Genomic DNA, 7,361 nt, shown 5'->3' with positions numbered 1-7,361 from the left:
AGTCTACAAATTTTCTTGAAACCCTAGACTCCAACGTCTAATACAGTTGTCAACAATATAATGTTTATAATTTTATATCAATGTAATGTTCATCCTGTTTATTGTGGAAGTCTCACCGTTACATGTGTGAAAAGATAAACAAATGTGTAAGGATGAGCAACAAGTTTCCTGTTTTAGTTGATTTTTTTTCATTGATAATTAAGCTTCGAATGTGGTTAACTGAATTGTTAACCGATGAATATGTGGTTGAAACCACGTGGTTCTGATTTGTTGTTAACAAGCTTTCTTTTAATTACAAATGATATTACACTCTAAGTTATACTAAGGTAAGCGATATTACTCTAAGCTACACTAAGGTAAGAAAGAGAGTTTAAACTCGGTACATAATGGATTAAACGGAAAAAATCGTACACATGCACAAGAGCACATAACAGCAGACCCCCTTAATTAATTTTGTACGCAACTTCGCTGAACATGTATGTGCGTCCGTTTGGCAAAATTGTAGGGATATATACTCCAAATAGAAACGGTCCAAATTGTAATTTACTATTGTTTATCCACCTTGTTAATTTCCTTGATCTCAGATTTTTCAAGGTTTTAGTCTCGTCTTACACATGCTTTCAACAATGTTAAAAACTGATCCATCAAGTAAGTGCTCCATTAGTTAGCATGTCGGCGATATATTTAATTATACTTTTTAAACCAGCCAGATTCATTAGGGAATTATAAATAGAAAGACTGCCTTCTTCCTTCAAATATACCTTATTTGAAGAGCTAGTTACATAAAAAAGTCAAGCTTACTTGCAAAGAAATGGATAGCAGAGAGCAGCACGCTGGCTTTGCGGTTTGGAGACCTAGCAGCAGCAGCAACAAAGTCTCCAAATGGAATCATATCAAGATCAGAAGGAAAACAAAAAATAAGAGGTACTTGATTTCTAATATTCTTATTGTTTTTGCGGCTTCTGCTTACATATTATTATGCTTATAACTGATCACCATGAGACCAATTTCAACAACAAAAACCTAAAGGTGGATTATTTTGGTTTTACATTTGTACATCTATAAAGTTGTTTTCAGCCTAGTGGCATGATCGCGCAAATAAGAGCGGTAAGATTATTCAAGGTGCTGATGGGCGGATTTTGAGAAAAAGTGATCATGGCCGGCCGATACGTATATTTTATAAACCTTTAACTTAGGGCATCGATCATTGAAGGCTAATTAGCCATTTTCCACTTTTGCCGCCCGACCTCATTTGAAGGTTGCCCGACCCTCGTTTGGGTGATCATGAGTTCCAATACCTATGATGTTCACGCTTAAGATCGATTGACTTACGTTCTGTGGCTATGGTTTGATATTGAATAATCATCCTAAAACGTTTCGGCAGCTGTTATTGCAATTCCAAAGTAGTTATTCCGGTATTCTTCTAAATGCAAGATCGTCTGCCTTATATTTTCATAACCTATGAGTATATGATGATTTTTTTGAATTCGCAACAACAGCTCCCAAAACCTTAAAACTTTTTTTATTTTTTATTTTTTATTTTATGTATATAGCTAAAAGGTTAATTAAACTAAGGTGATCATCACCGGATTACGCAGAGAGTGAAAGCCCACTCTTCATGAAGAGAGAAAGATACTATTTAAACTAATTACACTCCTTTATATAAGCTTAAACTATTTTACATAAGTGACTTTTTATTTTGTTGTGTAGACTGCAAGGATTCATTTCCTCAATGCCATGGCATGCCATCTTTGCATTTCTAAATCCATTGCTAATCGGCGTACTTCAAGTAAAATGTCAAGGTGCAACCGAATCCCCATTCGACACACACCCAAGACACATGTGGATATTTTTGTCGACAACGTTAGTCTACTGCTTTGCATTTGCAGCTAACATAAAATCACGCCGTAACTGCACTGCCATATTCTACTCTCGAATGTCCGGTCATATTGCTCTACTCACCGGCTCTCTCTCTTCAGTCTCTTTAGTCTCCATCTTCTTTCCGAGCGTGCTTGGTGAGCAACTTGTTTTCTTCTCATGGATCGTTATGCCTTTGATTGTTGGAAGGACTTTGATTGGTCGAGTGTGTAAAAACATTTGCAAATCTACAGCGAATGCAGTCCTCTTAGTTCACAGCATTTGGCAGGGCTTTGCAAGAAGGACGGAGCAGCCACAATTGCCGGTGTAGAGCGATGGAAGTTACATAGTAAGAAAAGAAGAGCGAGAGATCTAGAGAAAGAGAAGATGAGCATGTAGGGCAAAGTGGTGTTGCAATTTGTTGCATGCAGGCTAGGTTTTAGGGATTCTCTTCCAAACCCAGTAATTTAAGAAGAAAAGAGACGAGAATACGTATGCACACGGGTATTTAATTAATATAGTACGATTGGCCATCATTCGTATATCATAAGGCACTGCTGGATTGGGTAAGTCATTGTTGAATGCATACTAATCAATAAAGTAAGCACAAACTAAAATAGGTGTTGCTTTTTAATTATAACCAAAGAGGCCACTAGTGGTCTCACCATTTGCTATTTGACTAGACCTATATTTAATGATGCAGGGAAAACTTATCTAGTGATTAATATTTATATCTATATGGTAGAAAATTTGATCTAGAGATGTCGGATATAGTCAAGAACCCTTAATTAGGCATAATCATGACAAGGCGCCCAGTGAAAAAGTGCAAACAGCAACTCCCTAGAGAAAAAAAGGGAGGTCCTGGATTCAATACTTTGTAAGCTGTGAACCTACTTATCATGGCCACGAGTAGTATGTAATTCTCAACTAGCCTCCTTCGAACCCAGAAAGAGTGGATAACCATGATTCACCACTAGTTGTCCCCCTTTTTTAAAGGAAGAGAAAGGACCTTTTAGGCATTATGCCTTTTCAAATCACATTAGGCATCTGATAGGATTTTTACCACATGCGCAAAAAGGGTTAAAAACACCTAAAATACTTGCAAGAGTAACAAGGATATTGTAGTATAAATGAATCTAGTAAGGTCGTTCTCCATAAGGATTATTAAATAACTCGTATTAAACCAAATCTTATTTAATTATTTAAAAACAAAATTTTGAAAACATTGATTTATGACCTAATTTAATAAAAATGAATTTAATTTAAAGGATTAGAAAAATCTTCAATATTAAAGAAAAGGAAAAAGAAACAGTTTTTAAAAATCAAATTAAGAAAGCAGTTCTGCCGTCACGTGAACAATCCTATGTAATTTAACCAATTATTTATGAATTACACATGCAACTTTGAAGGTTAGGTTTTCCTAATGCATATTCTCCTCATGATATTCAAGTAAGAACGTATATCTAACAGGCAAACTTTCAGTGATATTCAGATCAAATATGAACCTGCAAGATTCATTAAGTTTTGTGAAAACTCTTTGAAAAACCATGCAACCCCTAAGAGTAGGGGTGGGCAAACGGGTAAAGGAACCGCGGGTAGGGGCGGGTAGTGTAGGTTCGGGGCGGGTACGGGCCGGGTCCCTTTTTTTTTGGGAACAAACGGGAAGGGGCGGGCCGGGGCATGGTTATTTACGGGGCGGGCCGGTTCCTACACCTTAGAAAAACGGGGCCCCGGACCGGCCCGTTTCATATTATAATCAACGGTTGAGATTGAATGATAACCTATCATTCAATCTGAACCGTTAATTTGTAACTTAGGTTTCCAAATCAGTTTCAGACTTCAGTGTTCAGTCTCAAATCTCAATCTGTCCAACACTCCAACCCTTTCTCAAATTCGCGGCGTCGCTCCTCCGTCCACCTTCTCCGACACGACACGACTTCAGTGTTCACTTGTAGGAGGTGATGGGGATTTAGAGAAGGGTCCGATGACTGCACAAATCCAGAAATCCAATTCTCAAAATCCTCTTCCACATGTAAAAATCCAGTCTTTTGGTGCTGAGATTCCTGCTAATAGCTAATTTGGGGAAACCAATAACCATGGATGGAGTGTTGGTGAAAGAGGAGGAGGTTGTGACATGCACCGTGGGCTCATCGTCTTCGTCGTCCTCAAGCTTCTCGCCGCAGCCAATAGAGGGGCTGCACGAGGTGGGTCCGCCGCCGTTTCTCACGAAGACGTTTGAAATGGTGGAGGATCCTTCCACGGACGCCATTGTTTCCTGGAGCAAAGCTCGCAACAGCTTCGTTGTGTGGGACTATCACAAGTTCTCCGTCACTCTTCTTCCTCGATACTTCAAGCACAGTAACTTCTCCAGCTTCATTCGTCAGCTCAATACATATGTAAGTACTGAAAAAAAGCATGAGTTTTCTTGGATCGTTCTTCATGTTATGCTGAAATTGCAGACGGGTTCTTTTTGTTTATGGAATTTTTCTTTTGTTTTTGCTTGCTTAGTACTGTAATTCTTTTGGGTTTAGTGTAGGAAATTAGGAATTAATCAGAATCATATATACGATTACAGGTTTTTAACTTTGTTACGCAATTCCCTTTCTTCTGTTGGTCATGAATCATGGTTTTATTTTATTAAATCCTTAGTTGGGATTGCGGATTACATCCTTGTTCAGGAAATTTCAAGGCTTGCTCATCAACTGAGTGCATGCAGGGTTTCAGAAAGGTTGATCCGGACCGATGGGAATTCCAGGCTTCCACGACGTCGGCGCCGGCTTTGGTGCTTTCCAACTCCGGAAAGCGGATGGACCAGGCGGGGAAGAAGAAGTACTTGAAGCAGGTCACCGGGCGGCACAACGACACGGAGCTCCACTTGGCGGCTCAGCGCGCGGATCTAGCCGCCGTGAAGAAGATTCTCGGCGATATCGATTCGCAGATTGTGGGGATAGTTAGCGGTGCGGAGTTTGATACGGAGGTGGCTGAGGTTCGGGCGGCGGTAGTGAATGAGGTCAATGAGCTGGGAGAGACGGCTTTGTTCACGGCGGCGGATAAAGGGCACCTTGATGTGGTTAAGGAGCTGTTGAAATATTCGAATCGGGAGACCGTTACGAAGAAGAACCGGTCCGGGTTTGATCCCTTACATGCTGCTGCAAGTCAAGGACACCACGGTAATGGTCTTCAGCATTTGTGCTAATTTGGATTTAGAATCTCTTTATCTAATTCTAATTGTGTGATTTGTTAGTTTGGGTGTTTTGGTGAAAGATGGTAAGAGGACTATTAGGATAAAAGTTCGAGAGTTTAAGACGCACTGATGATACTATTGAATCGACAGTTATGTGAGAGAAATTGCATCATGTTGTGAAACAAATATTGATTTCCATTGACAGGGGTTTCGTAAACTACTGATACCTTTCCTAGTTGCTTCTTTCCTGGTTCTTTTGTGTATCCTCAAATTTGACAGGGGTTTCGTATAAGCAATTCTACTTGGTATGCACATAACCTCATTCTGCTATTTGGTTCTACAAGCTTCTTCCTTTTCGTCAGCACTGGAACCACACCTCATTCTGCTTCAATCTTAGTATGCCCATAACCAGATTAAAAAAAAAAAAAAAAAAAAGTTATTGGACCCGTGGACCCGTCCCGAACCGGCCCGTTTGATACGGGCCGGGTTAGGTCCGGTTCCCAAACTTAAAATCCCTACATCCGGCCCGGCCCGTGCCCAGCCCTACCTAAGAGCGTAATATTTGCCTTAAGTGAAATTACAATTATTAACAATAAGAAGCAATACTCAATCCTCTGGTGATATTCGGACCAAATTACATCCGATTACTTATCTAAACATCCTAATGGTAGTGAATCACTAAGACATAGAGATAGTTTAAGCACAGTAATTAATAATCCAAAGTATGCACGCATGATATCACAAGCAATTGAATAAAGACTACATACTCATGTTAAGGCTCATGGCTTCACCCTAACAAAAGATATTAGTTACGTATATTCATAATTAAAATAAAAAAGAATTTTATTGAAACATAAAAAAATCGAAAACACCTTGAATGAAAATTATGAAATCTCTAAACTCGGCCAAATTCCTCTCTCAAATATCACATAGAGAAGAAGAACTAGGCCGGCCACATTGGCTTATTTATACTATTATAATTAAATTCTACCTAGAAAAGGTCTTACAATAAAACTAGGAAACCAAATCAATTAAAATAAATTAGTAAACATAATTCTAAATTGACTAGTAAAATTCGCTCAGAATTTGTCCAGCCCATTTTGGACCTATATCTCCTCCAAATCCTGCCCATGATAGCTCATTTTGAAGCTTGGAATAATCCGAACACTTTTCCAGAAGGCCACGAACCCAACACAGGTCATCTTGGGGTCCAAAAATCGCAATTAAGCCCAAAAGTCACTTTCCAGCAACACGCACTGCTCTTTTATTTAATCACCAGAAAATAACCACTTGGTTGTCCTTTTCCCTTACTGCTCGTTTATTTACTCATCCGTTTGATCACGTTTCGCTCCAGAGAAAGTCAAATGTCTTAAATTGAAAATATAAAACAAAGTATCAAAATTATACCAAAATAATTATCAAAACATACTAAGAATAGGGTAACATATATAATATGAAATCGACTCATCAACATCATCAATTAAAATTAAGTTCAGTTATTGTGAGAAAGGTATCAAGTTTTACATTTGCTTATTATGAAATTCTTGGAAATGAGATGATTTTCACTTAAGATTTTCATTCATGACAGTTGAATGTAGGTCCTCCTTTCTATTGTGTGTGTGTGTATTTCTCTCTTTCATAATATAATAATAAATAAATAAATAAAATTAGAAGCTTACCCAAAAACAATGAATTCAGAAGAGTTATATTGCATGCCCTATAATCCTGTCAGTATGAATTTGCTGAGAAATGAATAACACATTGCAAGTGCACTGGTTGCATGTGTCATCTTCATCCTTACATTCAGTGGCGAAGTCATAATTTTATTGTAATGAGACAAAATTGAGAAATTTTCGAAGCTTGATTACAAATAATTTCATCCACAATTGTCAGATTATCATACTTGTGCATATATGTTTTATACTCAATTTCCTATATGCAATGTGAGGCTAATGCATTCTAAGAAGATGTTGTTGGTACTTCAACTCTCTAAGAAAAATATGCACTTCATATGTTATTGGCTTGCATTCCCTTCTTGGGGATGAACTCAATCACTCATTGTGAATAACGTATCATGATCATAAAAATTTTATAATCGGAGATCATGAAATATATTAAACAAATCGACAATGTAGGTATTAAGTAACATATTCGTAATAAACCATCCATTTACTTGATTCGTTTGGATGATTAAACGATCTCCACTTCAAATAATTTTTTGTAGGATTGATGTTCAAATGAAGTTCTGATTGTTTGCATCTCAGATTGTAAGTGCACTGGTTGATTTGACAAGAGCTTTTGGTTCCTCAACCAGTGCACA

At 38.0% G+C, this 7,361-nt stretch overlaps 1 pseudogene; it reads left to right on the top strand.

Moving 5' to 3' along the window:
• Window positions 1-4,619: 4,619 nt before the first annotated feature.
• On the top strand, window positions 4,620-5,068 carry LOC148698595 (ankyrin repeat-containing protein ITN1 pseudogene; annotated as a pseudogene).
• The last annotated feature ends 2,293 nt before the right edge of the window (window positions 5,069-7,361 follow it).

The sequence above is a fragment of the Pyrus communis genome, chromosome 2 (genome assembly GCF_041283825.1).
Source record: "Pyrus communis isolate YQ-2024b chromosome 2, ASM4128382v1, whole genome shotgun sequence".
Classification (NCBI taxonomy): Eukaryota; Viridiplantae; Streptophyta; class Magnoliopsida; order Rosales; family Rosaceae; genus Pyrus; species Pyrus communis.
This window is presented reverse-complemented; position numbering and strand designations above follow the sequence as displayed.